The sequence below is a fragment of the Oryctolagus cuniculus genome, chromosome 3 (genome assembly GCF_964237555.1).
Source record: "Oryctolagus cuniculus chromosome 3, mOryCun1.1, whole genome shotgun sequence".
Taxonomy (NCBI): domain Eukaryota; kingdom Metazoa; phylum Chordata; class Mammalia; order Lagomorpha; family Leporidae; genus Oryctolagus; species Oryctolagus cuniculus.
In genome coordinates, this window is record NC_091434.1 from 58,872,799 (window position 1) to 58,887,871 (window position 15,073).

At 35.7% G+C, this 15,073-nt stretch overlaps 1 protein-coding gene across 1 annotated transcript in view; it reads right to left on the reverse strand.

Annotated features, from left to right (window-relative positions):
* ITPRID2 (ITPR interacting domain containing 2) overlaps window positions 1-13,897 on the reverse strand; it is a 104,099-nt gene extending 90,202 nt beyond the window's left edge. Inside the window, exon 1 of the mRNA XM_070071517.1 lies at window positions 13,789-13,897. The gene's annotated coding sequence lies outside the window, so the exon portion shown is untranslated. The remainder of the gene's footprint in view (window positions 1-13,788) is intronic.
* Between the last annotated feature and the right edge of the window lie 1,176 nt (window positions 13,898-15,073).

Here is a 15,073-nt window from a genome sequence, read left to right on the forward strand (position 1 = left end):
TTGAAAATATAGAGGTGAAAATCATAGAAGGTCACATTTCATGTGATTACATTTATATGAAAAATTAGGAATAGGAAATCTATAGTCAGAAAAGAAATTATTATCCAGTGATGAGTTGTGGTAGCAAAAATGGAAATTAAGAATGATTTTAATGGGTATAATATTTTGAAGGGGGTGATGGTAATGATATATTTAAAAAAAACTACTGAAATGTATCAAAGGGTAAATTTGATGGCATGCAAAGCATATATAAAAAAGTTTCCTTTAAAAATATGGACAATTTAAGGATGAATCACAGTTGGACAACAAAATATATTGGCATAGATTTGTGCCAGGTCATAGTATTATACAGAGGAGCATGGTCCCTTCTTCTGAAGGGCTCAGATTATACAAAAGGCAATTCGTTCTTCCCTTCAAGTCCAGTTCTATTTATGGTCAGTGCAAAAGTCTATGGTTTAAAAGGTGTCCAAAAGCCCATTGCTCAAACTTTTTCCTTAACTTGTTGCTTCAGGGTATGAAATGCCTTTCACAGGTCATCTTGAAGGATATTTGTCAAAATAGCAACACTGTATGTGGAAATGCATTGTATATTAACTTATTAACACTCATGAGAATAAGCTTATGAACTTTGCCAGGCACTTCAGTGAAGCCCCGAAGGAATGAGATGTTAATTAAAATTCAAGCAAAGAGGAAATGATTTGGTACCTGGTCTGGTGCCCCAATGAAGTAATTATTTTAGAAGTAAACATCTGAAACACACACACAAATGAGAGATGGTACTGAAGACTGTCTTGTATATCATAAGTTATTCACCTTACCCTTATCTCTCCTGCCATATAAATCAACTATAAACACTGAGGCTAGATTTGCACAAGTTTGCTCTTTTGTTCTTTAAGCTTTGGTAGGCAAGTGGTAAATCTAGGATTATGAATCATAATCCTTGGCAATGAAAAGCCACTGAAGTACTTTCAAGAAGGGGAGTGCCATGGTCAGGTGTTGTTCAGTCATCATCGTGTCTGCAATGTGGAGAATAGATTTGTGAGTACCAACACTGGAGATATGGAGATGGTATAGCAACCACTAACTCACCAAAAAAATGTAAAATTGTCTTTAAAATGAAAACACCTGGACTACAACAGATGCAGTAATAAAACAAAAATGCTTATCTGAACTTGTCTTATCTGACTAAAGCAGAGACTGCTGTCACAATTGCCCTTCCAGGAAGTTTCCAGTCAGGGAGGCGACTGGCCTTAGGCTCTAAGACATTCAAAAAGCTGTGTAAATATAAGTCTGCTTAGAACTTTTTTTCACCCGAAGCCTGAAGTCTCCTTTTATTAAATTAGTATATGAGCATGTTAGCTCTAATGAAAATTATTTCTAATGGTGTTCTCCCATACGTATATGGAAATATACCTTTCTTAAATAAGATGTATTTATTTATTTATTTGAAAGGCAGAATTACAGAGAGAGAGAGAGAGACAGAAATCTTCCATCCACTGACTCACTCCCCAGATGGCTGCAACAGCAAGGGCTGGGCCGGGCCAAAGTCAGGAGCCAGGAGCTTCATCCGGGTCTACCATGTGGGTACAGGGGCCCAAGCACGTGGGTGCTAATGACCACACACACTAGCAGGAAACTTGATTGGAAGTAGAGCAGCTGGGAATTGAACCCATACCCCCACTGGATGCCAGGGCTGCATCATTATTACCTAATTACCACATTGTGCCACAGCGCCAGCCCCGTGAAAATATACTTTTTATCTGATTATTGCCAATGAATTTGTAGCTCCTCCAGTCATCACCTCCCAGCCACTCACAGCAGTGTCAATAGAGGAAGGTTTTATATTTTTCCCCAACAATAGGTTATGAGGCTGTTGGGGTTGTTGGGGTCATACTAGAGAAAAAGCAATGGAGGTTTAGACTAAGGAAGGAGCAAAGGAATATTGAGCAATTTTTAGCTTTTTAAAACTCACCACATGTGGCAGGTAAAACTGTCATCCCATATGTCACAGCTGCTTCACTTCTGATACAGTTGCCTGCTAATGGCCCTGGGAAAAGCAGCAGAAGATGGCCCAAGTGCTTGGGCCCCTGCCACACACGTGGGAGACCCAGATGAAGCTCTTAGCTCCTGGCTTCGGCCTGGCCCAGCCCTGGCCCTTGCCATTTGGGGAGTGAACCACAAGATGAAAATCTCTCTCTCAATCTCTCTGTCACTATTTCAAATAAAATAACTAAATCTTCAAATATATAAATAAATCTCACCGAAATGCCATTGTTTTTTAAAATTTTATTTATTTACTCACATGAGAGATAGCAAGACAGAGAGTTCCTCTCTGCTGGTTCACTCCCCACTTAACCAAAATCCTAAAAAGTGGGGGGGTGGGGAGGGGCAGGAGAGGAGGAACTCAATCCAGGTCTCACACTTGGATAGCAGGAACCCATCACTTGATTTTCCACTGCTGCCTCCCAGGGTGTGCATTAGCAGGAAGCTGGAGACTCTCTGGGACAAGTCCAGGCACCCTGATGTGGGACAAGAAGGACCTAACTGAGCCATATGCCCGGCTAAGCATCCACCTCAACAATTTTTAATCTTATAAATCTATTCTTAGTGCTTCAGCATGTTAGAGTTATTTCTTAATTGAAACTTGTGAATTTTTAAACAAAAATAGACTGAAATTTATCTAATTTTTTACAGTTTATTTTCTTTTTTAGAAATATTCTCCAGTGAGGCCTCCTTGATGCAGGGCAGTTTAGAGCGTAAATTAAGTACTTGGAAATCATCCTCATGGGTTAATCCTTCATACAATCATGGGCTTCATTCTGACTCCACAAGCCCAGGAAGACATTACTATTTTTACCAAGTTATTGGCTCCTTCTGTGGTTGCCATAGGAACTCCAGTGAAAAATTAGGCAGCTTTCTCCCCCTATCAAGATCAATTAAATCTGTACTATTAATTTTCAAATAAGAACTAATAGATTACACCTTGAAAACAATCTAGAAAATGAGATATTTTCAAATTGGAAGTTATAGGTGCTTGGTTTGCAGTCTCCTCTTTACCTGTACATTCTACCATTAAAAGTTATGCAACCATTCACATTATTTTGTTTTATAATATGGATACTGTTTTAAACTTTGCATAAAACAAGTACTGTAGGTTCTCTGAAAAGTGTAAAGTTAAGTTTGCTTTTTTCAGTAGTAACAAAAATATAAACATAAGCATTGTTAGTCACTGGCTCTTCTTATATCTATTATCCATCATGCAAAATTACTTGTCATGGGTTACAACCTAACCTTGATCAACCTGACATAAAAAGCAGGAGATAGTTAAAATGAAGAAATTTTTAATCTTTGAAATGTTATTTAAGTTATCTTCAAAGCTGGTCCGCAACATCAGCTAACAGAAAAGACATGTTCCTAGATCTTTCATGTTAAACCAAGTCCACAATGACATTTTTGGCATGTGTTTAGTGGGCTTTTCACATAACAACTTTTAAGTAAAACTTGCAATGGCTAACATTTGTGGTGGCAGGAAACTGTTGTAATAACTCCACGAAATGGGAAGTGAACAAACATTTCTCTTTTTAGATATGCAAATTCAGGAAATAAAATGTAACTATCTCCTTTTCCTATTTCCAGTCTGCTAATCATACTGTTTGACCACAACTAGACATTTCACAATTTCCAGATCTCTCCAATAGTTTTCTCATAACCAGGGTTCCCTGCATGTGTCTGCCCCTTGAGGAAATTTCAAGAGGAACAGTTGGTTTGTCAATGAAACTGATTCCTCTACCACCCACCTTCAAAGACATCAATAAATAAAGAATTGGACCCTAGAAACAACCAACAAATATTCCATTTGTTAGTGTTCCTGTTTTGGAACCATTAAGAATAAATATCCTGCAATATTTTCTCCTGGAGTATGAATATTTTGGGGGAGTTTCAACTAAAGTGCTGGAGAGAATTGCAAGACGTTTACAGAAGCCCATTTATCACAAAAATAGGGGGAAAAGAAAAGTTCTTTTATTAATTAGAGGAAGTCAATACTGATGTTAACTATTAACTCTAGTTAGCTATCATTTTCTGAGAAACACATGATGTGTTACTCAGTATTTTTTTGATTCAAGCCTTGAAACTGGTCAAAATGTGGGGGAAAAAACATTACAGTTTAGAGTGTCTTCTAGTTCAGCTTCATGAAGTTTTCATGAAACTATACCCAACGAATTAACATAACTAATAAAATCTGGGGTCACCAATGTCCAGCAGTTTGCAGCAGCTGTGGGAGTGGAAGCAATGACAAAAAATTCCTAACATGTTTGCCTCCCACTGTCCTTTCTTTGTGATAAAGGTCACAAAATTGTTTCAATTTTGCTTTATGATAGATTGGATTATAGACGGCTGGAGGACAAGAGACTCTTTCAGTTATCTGGACTCATTCTCTTATTTTACACAGAAGAGAAGACTGAGCTCCAGAGAATTTAAGTGACTTGCTCAAGGTCACAAAGCTAGAAACAGTGGGCCAAGAACTAGAAAATATGGAGCAGGGAGAGCTTTCTCTTTTGAATTTTTTTTGTTATTCTTAGTTCAAATACATTCTCCTGGAAAGAGATTAAATCAAGTAAGCCAGCTGAAATGAGTTGAATTTGTTATTTCTCAACATAATGAGGATTTTATATATATATATATATATATAGAGAGAGAGAGAGAGAGAGAGAGAGCGAGAGCGAGCGCGCGGGCGCCTAGGAGTGAAAAGAAAAAATGGTTCCACAGAAGAATTGAGACACTGCACATGTGCCTTGGTTTTAAGCCTCTGGACCAAAATCACACTTATGATCTTGGTAACAAAAAAGAATCTTGTTCCTGGAATGTTTGTAGAGACCTGAATTAGTCATAAGCTTCTTAGGAAAGAATCCATGCTTTGTTTGATACTACAGTGATTCTGAATCAGAAAGGCAAGCAAGCCTAAAAGAGGCTTTCATGGATCTAGTCATAGTGCAGGTGCAACAAATCTCTTGGAAACCTTTGTACAAGGACCATCTATTTTGAATGATTTTGTACGAATTAGATGATCTTATGAAGTCTATCCCTGTCCTTCCTTTCCTTATGCCTATTGGTATTAGCCTAATGAACCACATATTCATTTAACGGAATAAGAGTAGCCAGTAATGATAGAATTGCAAATTGTAGATTCATTCACCTTGGAAGATAACCATAGAAAGTTATGCCATAACCGTTATCGCAAAATGTTTAAATGGGGGGGCGGAGGGAGGACTCATATGCCCATATTGAAGCAAAACAACATCCTCTCATTTTGAACCAAATGTTTGGACCATTAAACAACAAATGATAAGTCCAGCTTCTGATTTGCCTTCTACTCAATTCTCCTTCCTACTCCCTTCTCCAGCACATATAAATTTGTTATATCCTGTATCCAGAGGATAAAAATTCCTTTCTAATTTACTTTCAAAGGTAGGAGACTGACCAAAATCTTCATTTGGTCTTTAAAGTTTTCCATTTTGCTAGAAGATAAGAAAGAAGCATTCTACCTTTCTTTCTTAATTTAGCTTGACATAATATTATAAAAAAACATTCAAAATAATATCTGGCCTCTTCTTGACATTCCAGAGATATACTTGAAGTGAGTGATGCCAAAAGGAGCTAAAATGGTGAAGGAAATTACAGAAGTGTTTGACTGTCATCCAATAGATTCTAACAGTTCACTCAAAGGAAAATTTCCCTCTACTCCACAAGCTTCTTAAGGTTTTCTACCACAGGATGCTAAAGATTTTAGCTAACTGACAAAACACAGAGCAGGTAGCAAAGTATTTCTGAGCTGGTAGCTGAACTTTTTTATTTACGTATTTGACAGTTCCTCAAGCAAAATTGAGAAAACAACAAAGAACAAGAATAATTTTTCTAAGATACAGCATTATAACTGAAAACAACAAGGTTCTTCAATCTTTTATAGCTAATAGAAATGCTTCAGTACTGAAATCTTTGATTCTCAGGTCTCCCCCTAATTTCTCCCTAGTTCCCATTGAATTACTGGGAACAACCCTTCCTGCTTAGTCTTAAGAATCAACATGAAATTTGACAACACTTTCCCTTCCTTATTTCAGGCATGACTCATTGTTCTTGCAGCAATCACTGAAGACTAACTCCCTTAAAGCAAAGAAACAAAAGAAACATCTTTAATTCAAACTCGTTTACCCAGAGAACCCTAATAGTTATTCACGGACTTGCCAAGTGCCAATTATAAAGCCCAGTGCTTTAAGTGTCCTTTCTTCAACTTTCCCTGGGGAAACCAATGTAGAAAAGCTGGAGACATACCCTGACTGATAAGTCTTCGCCTTGTAGCTTATCAGCAGTTCTACTTAACCATCCATTATCTCCATGATGCTATTGAATTTTAGCTTGGGAGGATTTGATTTGATTTTCAAGACTGGATCATCTTCCCTCCAGACTCCCCTAACTTTGCATACAAGAAGTAATAGATCTGAGCTCTTTCTCAAAAGCTTAATTCAGAAGTGGACTCTTTTTCTGTTCTGTGATAACCAGTGACCCCACCTCCAGTTCTGCTCTGATTTAGAAAGTGCTGTGGAGCTCAATTCAATACAGAGAATTTAAAATGATGTAGAAATGCCTGTGGTCTCTCAAACAATATTCAAGCAAGGACAAAAGAAGATGGCACTCTACTTACCTTCCTCGACATTAGGAAAAAATAAATAAAAAGCTGAGGTCCCTTTACTTTTCCAAATCCTAGAAACATCTTGTCCCAAGAGAAACTGTTACTTGGTTTAGAAGATGAGAAGAGTTGAAATTAAACAATGATCCTTTTTCCATTTGTGGAAAAAAAAAAAAAAAAAAAAAAAGACCAACAGAGGCAGACACTCCATTGGACAAATTGTTTCAGCAGATGTTCATTGTCCCTGGGAGAAAACAGTTCCTACTTCGCAGCTTAGCTTTTGCAAATTTAGATGCTTAAATACTTTTAACTTGAAATGATCCATGTGGTAGGAGTGATACTTAGATATTAAAATCATTTATGTGAGCAAGTGGCTACATTTTGCTATTCAAGTCCCCAGAACCCTGCTAACTATTTTTTGGACCTTGTATCATGATATGGTGATGGAGGCAACAATCATAACCCATCAGAGTTTTCTAACTTCTGTAGTTTTATTTTTATATTTTATAATGCTGCCCATATGTATATTACTAGTAGTTATGGGCATACAGTAACATCTATTGTGTACTTGTGATATATCAGGCATTTACAATTATGCTCATTTAAAAATGTACCAACTAAGGCTCAGAAAATCTAAGTAACTTGCCTGCATTACACAGCCAAGAAGTGGTAGTGTGGGTATTTGAATGCGAGCAGCAGGACTCTAGGGCAGGGGTCAGCAAAACTTTGCTGCAAAGAGCCACAGACTGCTTTTAGGCTTTATGTGCCACTGAGTCTGTCTTCACTACTCAGCTCTATCTTTGCAGCACAAAACAGACTTAGAAAACACGTAAATGAAGGAGCAAGGCTGTGTTTCAATAGAACTTTATTTGTGGACACTGAAATTTAAATTTCATATAATTTCCATGTGTCACAAAGTATTGTACTTCCTCCAATTTTATCCCAACCATTTAAAAATGTAAAACCAATTCTTACTCAATAGTCTTTACAAAAAGGAACAGTGTATTCCATAGTAAGGATTTGGCCTATAAACTACAACTTTTACAATTTCTCTAGTAGTGTTTTTCTAATGTTTTTAGCAGCTTATAAAATCACATCCACAGTGTAACCATCTCAAGTTATCTCAGAGTTTTGTCATATAAAATTGTTTAAGAAAATGGGACTTGCTTTTTATTTATAGTATATCAGATTGGCTCATGTGAAATTTGCCAATATTAGGCCATTTCTATCTGTAAAGGTGAAAATCTTGTGTTTCAGCATAATTTTCACAAATGTCTATTGCCTTTCTATTTTACTTTACATTTTACAAATGTCTGTTTATATTTTATTACAGCTTTCAAAACATAGGCTATTAACCAGGGGAGCATTATATAAACTGTTCAAGTATCAGATGTGTGGCGTACCAGATGATCTTTAAGGATCTTTCACAATTTTTTTTTCTATGAAATGAGAAATGATAGTCTAGGCCTGACATGAAGAAAGGGAAACATCCTATTATTACGTAATTTCTGTGACAAGCACTAAACTGTTTTATCACACTTAGCTTCTGTAATAACTCTGTGAAATAAATGTTTTTACCTAATTCACAGTTGAGGAAATGCAAATTCATGGAGACTAAGAAATCTGACCACATTTAGAATGCTTATAGATGGGAAAGCCTGGATTTGAAAATAGAAATGGAAATGATTCCTCCTTGTTTTGCTTGCATAACAAGGCAATTCCATTGCAAGCTGTCAGTACCACTAAGACTTTGAAGAAAAAAATTTTTTTCTCAAAAATCATCACAAGAAGTCACTTGTAAGCTCTATTATTAGAATTTCTGTTACTTTCAAATAATTCCAGAAAATATACCATTTTAAAATATTTGTGGCCATATTTTTATTTTTATTTTTACAATAATAAATCCTTAGTGGAATCTCAATTTATTTCTAAACAGAAGAGAACAGGAAGGTGAGAAATCAGCTTTTGGTAAACTCAATTTTAGTAAGTTAAATGACTACTTAAAACTGATGATTTACAAAAGTGTGAAAATTTTAGAGCATCAAATTTTTTTCTCCCACATTTTATTACAATAGTGAATGATAACAGTAGAGGAATGCATATATTTGTATATACATTAAGAAAAGAAGCATTGGGAAGAGAAGAAACTACACAATGAAATGAAGTATCGAGAACAGAATGTTAAATTTGTAATACTTTCCTTCACTTATGCTTCTCATTCCTTGTCTAAAAAAGAAATCAATAACTTCATCCATGACTATTGAGAAATAAGCTGTGAAATATAGAATTCAATAAAGATAGAAACATACACCCTAGGAAAAGAATTACCCTAAGGTGCTGCTACTCTTAAGAGATACATTACTGTTCTTTCACTTCCCTTCTCTTTTGCTTTCCATTTTGTTCCTTTTTTTTCTTTGCTTTTGGCATAGCAAGTAAAATAAATTTCAGGCATGACTGCTCTCTTTCCTCACACAAGTTTCCATCTTTACTTTTATGGCTTTTTTTCCTAAATGCCAGATTGGTTCTTCTTCCCAACATTCTCTCAACTCATCAAGTATTCTATTTCCATTCATTCAAAATTCACTTCAAAGTCAGTCTTCTGTAGAATACACACCATGTAAGTTGTAACTGAAACTAGAGATGTATGCAAAAAAGTGAAGTTAAGAAATTAATGAAAGAGTTCTTGGCAGTTCCCAGGAGCCAGAGTTTTCAGAAAAAAATGTGTAAAATAATAAACTTGTACAACTATTTTATAATTAACTAGTTTTTTTTGTTGTTGTTGAAGATGATATTTAGTTAACAACATCTAATACACCAGGATCCAAAATTGATTGAAGAGACAGGGAATTTTGGATCTTCTGATTTCCATTTAAACATAAAAGTAGGGTTTTTATCATATTCACTGCTAAACTTTCAACACAAAACCATTTCTGAGCATGATAGGTGCTCAATAAATATCTGGAGAATAAACAAATGATTATTAAAGAATGACTGTGGATCTAAGAGCAATCTTAGAGCACAGTGATTAAACAAATGATTATTGTCTTGCCTGAATGAATTCTTCTTTATCCACATGTAAAAGCAATGAGGGAAATGACCCACAAGTCATTCAGACAAAGCACTATTTAGTAATATGGACATGACATGAGCTTACAGATAATGTGACCATTGTCATTTTGCTACTGAAAAATTGAGGAAGGGAAAACTGGATAATCCAGTTAGGTCATGATTCCTAGACTTTAATAGGCAGGTTCCAGAAGGTTCAATTAAAAATAGGTGTGGTTCCAAGGGCCAATATTATAAATAAAAGGAATGAAGTCACATGAGATTGAGATGTTCTCCAAACAAAATTCTGACCCATAACCATGCATTTAGCCATGATAAGATATGTGAGACCTGTAAAGCAAGATTTCTTATTATTGGTATGTGGAATCAGGCCCTTCATTGTGGGAGAGAGTCCAGCGCATTGTATATTTAACAGCTTCCCTGGCCTCTTACTAGATGTCAGGAATACTCTGCCCCCTCCGTTGTGCTAACCAAAAATAACTTCAGATATTGCCAAATTGACAACTGCTCAAAAGGAAGTGAAGACAGTGGGAGAGAAAATGTGCTCAGGTTTTAGAAAATGCTTACAGCAAATTAACAAAAAGGAATGTATGTATAAGAGTGGTTCAAAAATCATATCATTGCAGTTGAAAAAAGAGTTAAAATCTCAGTTTAGCAAAAATCTTAAGAAAAAAAAGAAAGGAATGTCCCTCATGGCCTAGTGGAGCAAGACAAAGGTTGGTACTGATTATGTAAGTAACAGAACAATTAAAATAACTGAAATATTTTGCATATACCATATCCACTTGAGCAAATAATCTTCTAACATTACTGAAAGCACATTTTTGGGAAGTAGAGAGTAAGAAGGCATTTTATCACTTTATGTATTATTCTGAATCTCTAAGCTTAGGTAAATTTCTAATCAAAAGACCACAGGTAAATTAGCAAAGGCACAATGTTTTTAAAATCTTTGAAATGATGTTTAAAAGAAGTGTCATAAGATAGATATTGCAGTTTTTAAAAACTAAAGAGTGGTGTTAAAAATTGATGTTACTTAGTAAAAATACTTGAACTAATTTTAAAACAATTAAAAGAAATGCTGAGTGCCTACAATTGAAGACTATCAAAACCCCTCTCAAGTTTACAATGTCAAATTGACCTCATACTTCCCTGGGTTTCTTGAATCGTAGAAACCATCTTGAATGGTCGTGTACCTTGATTTCTGTGAAGGGTTTTTCATATCCTTTTAGACTATCTGTGTTCTTGCAGACAAAGTTGAAAGGCTTGGGCCAGTTGATAGTATTGTATATTTTTTCCACACCACCAGCTAATAATTCCCTCCAGTCATACACCCATCCTTGTCATAATGCATTGGGAATCTCTAGAGCTTCTCAAAGTTTCCAAGCCATTTATCATTTTGTAGTATTTCAGTTACTATGATCTACAAATTATCAATGCAATTACGTCTTTTTAAAAAATAAGCTTAATTAAGCTTATCTTTTTTTAAAATGTTTTTATTTATTTTCATTTTATTTGAAAGAAAGAGAGACAGAGATAGACAGAGAAAGATCTTCCATCTTCTGGTTTACTCTTAACAGCCAGAGCTGAGCCAGGCTGAAGCCAGGAGTCAGGAATGCCAGCCATTACCTACTGCCTCCTAGGATGTGCATTATCAGGAAGCTGGAATCAGAAACAGAGCCAGACTTGAGCCCAGCAACTCTGTTATGGATGTTGGCATCCAAGTGGCATCTTCACTGTTATGCCAACACCCACCCTTGAACAAACATTTTTTAGAATGTCTCCATCACAAGAAATCCCAAGAAAGGATCTCATTTCTTTACATAATTTTTAAAATCCAGAGAAGTAAATAAGTATCAGTTAATATGTATTTAACAAGAACAGAACACTCAAAAACAAGATCAATGTTTTGCTGCACTATTAAATATTTCCTATATAGTTTTTTAATATCACAATCATTCTACTGCCAAACAAGACAAACTGACAAACAAGAAATGGTTTACTAGATAAGGGAAAGAATATCTATAAGATATTGTACCAGTGTGGCTTTTGCACCACTCCACCCATCCCACATTTCACCCTGCTCTAACAATTGCAAAATATGACTAAGCAAAAAATTTACCAGCATTATAGTACCAATAATATCAAAAGTATATTTTCAGGGTGAAGAGCAATTTTTAACAAGGTGAAGAGAATTGTATAAACTTGAGTAAAATTGTTTAATCACTTCTTACCTGGAAGCAAATGTATAGTCTTAATAAAACTAAAAGTAGTAGTCTGGTGCCGTGGCTCACTTGGCTAATCCTCCGCCTGCGGCGCTGGCACCCCAGGTTCTTGTCCCGGTTGCTCCTCTTCCAGTCTAGCTCTCTGCTGTGGCCCGGGAAGGCAGTGGAGGATGGCCCAAGCACTTGGAGACCCACATGGGAGACCAGGAGGAAGCACCTGGCTCCTGGCCTCGGATCGGCGCAGCACGCCGGCCACAGCAGCCATTGGGGTTGAACCAACGGAAAAGGAAAAGGAAGACCTTTCTCTCTGTCTCTCTATCACTGTCTAACTCTGCCTGTCCAAAAAAAAAAAAAAAAAAAAAACCTAAAAGTAGTAATAAATTACACCAGGTATTCCATAAGCACACACTATACATTTATTTAAATGGACTGCTTTGATTTTAGTACTATATAAATCAAAAATACAGTGCAGTGAATTTGAGATAGCTGATGTAACTATAATATGCTAATTACTCTGATTTGGTCATTATATTGTATCAAAATATACTATATGCCATAAATACCTACACATAATTATGCCTATTAAAATAAATGTAAAAGAATTAATGGATTACATGAGTTCATATTTAACTATCATTTCATCGAGATTATTCCACGTCATAATTTCCCAACCAAAGTCTTGGTTCACTATGGAAAACTCAAATCATGATATCAGGTAAAGGCATGCTGTAATAATTTCTTTCCAGCATCAGTGAAGGTTCACATTACTCAGACCATATTTGAACTTAGATGGCTGCAAACCCTGAACAAATGGAAACTGAACTAACGAAACAACAAATATTTGGCCTAACTTGTAACATTTTAATGATCTTACTTTTAAAGGAACTTTGTTCCTTGGGGAAGGCAGAAACATATAACTTTGAAAGGTAGGATCAATAACAGCCTTCAACCAGGATCAACTACAAAGTTGCCAACACCTATTTTCAAGGTAGAGTTTATGAAAACTTTGTCACATTTAGTGTGAACTTATTGAATGGCTGAATTCAAAACAAAGCCTTTGAAAGTGTGAGCTTCCATTGGGAAGATGATTTACCCCAGCAAACACAACTCACAGAGTCGATTTCCACCTTGCCCCATTTTATTACCTTTAGTGAGCCCTGCCTTTGTGAGCCTAAAGTTGGAATCAAGAAAAGCTATTTTCCTTCCTAAGTATGACGAATGATGCTTTCTCTGTTTGTTTGTGTCATACCTCATAGCAAGCTACCTGAGTGCATGGACCCTGGTTGTATCCTCATCATTAAAACAAAGTTATCAAGAAAATAGCCAACAGATAAAATGAAAAAAACAAATGAAAATATATATAGGTGCTTTTAAAAAGAGATACAAGTAATCAAGTTAGACTTATGTGAAAGTTCAATAGATCTTGAAGTTAATAAAATATAAAGCCCATCAGAGTTGCAACCAGTGAAGATTTAAAATGTTTTCTCCAAATAGAAGGAATATTTTCTTTCAAAACAATAATATCGATATTTCAACTCTAAAAACACAATCTCTTGGTTTATGTATATCTACTATTCTGAAATCAGGAAGCAATAAACTGTAGATCCAATGTCTTAGATATCTCTTACTATCTCCACTCTTCTATTTTCATCAGAATCTTCAACGGGAAGAAAGCAGTTTAACGTGATTTTACATGAAACAACTACAGTGAAAATCTTTCTTGTAGACCGACTCATTAACTCAAGATAAAAGCATATAAGTGATTTAAGAAAAGTTAAGCACAAGGAGGAAAGTAGTACTTTCAAATCCAAATCTTACCTGGTAAATTGAAATGGAACAACACTCCTGAAAGCCTTCTTGATATGTGCTCCTCTCCTCAAGGGACAACTAAATCACAGCAGCCTATATTCTTAAACCCTGAAAGAAAATCAGGAAGCTTGATCTGTGCACATAATGGCCTGCATAATGTAAGAAAGCCCCGTTTCTTGGCAACTAGAAAACAATCCTTTTCAATTAACTCACAGCAACTGGCCCACATTTGTTGTTAAACAGAGTAACGAAAATGCCTTAAGAACTGAAAAGAACCTGGTAATAACTCAGCAAGAAAGTCAGATCACATTGTTCATTTTGGAAAGCATTTTTAATTAATAGATTGCCTATTCCAATTACCTAACTCTTTCCTAAGAACACCTATTGGCATACCTGTCTCACTTCTTTGTTGCCTATTCTGTACTCAAAGCCCCAATTCTGAATGACTGCATTTGTTGATGCAAAAAATATGGTGAAAAGGTTAAAGTTAGTTCTAGCAAGCCAGTGGTATGTTATGTTATCATAGTCTTGATCATTTTCAACACCATACTTGTTTTCTAAAATATCAACTGAAATGTGTAGTTGCTGATACTCATTAGAACACAAAATTTAAGACAGTTGTATGCTATGTTCTCTTAGATATTAAAGACACTTCCAGCAGGCACTAATTTTAGGTGATATATAAGAAGTACAGCTGTGAGAGGTTAGTTTTATGCTAATTTGACAGTTGAGGGACTCACACTTAGAATGCAATGAATTTGGATCATGTCCTTGGGGTAGTCTGTATTCTCACATACATGTTTGAAACTTCATCTGTCCATAGGGGTCCATATGTGGGATATTCTATTTAAGAACCTTAATTCAAAAAGATAGATGTGAGGAAATATGTCAATCTCAATAAATTTTATTATTAATCAAAATACCAGAAACAAAGTTCCCTTTATATTTAACTACCTATGGTTATATCTCTCAACTAAGGAAAACTATGATGTATATTTTCTACATCCAGACAAAGCCAAATTAGATGAAGTTAAACTTCGTTACTCTCCACTTTGCCTGGATTGAACAAAAGTATACCTCAGTGTTTTACCTGCAACACCCCTTTTGTTGTCTTTTTTTTTTCTTCTTTTATCATCTGGATCTTCCTAAAGTGTATCTATCCTGTTTGGCTGTCCTTGGTGGGCGACTCCTCTTAGGTAGCATTTTTAAATCGTATTCTTTTGGAGGCAGTCTGTTAGTACAAACACTGCACTGGTGAGAATTTCAGGCAGTGCTGTAAACTGCTGCAGGTGAT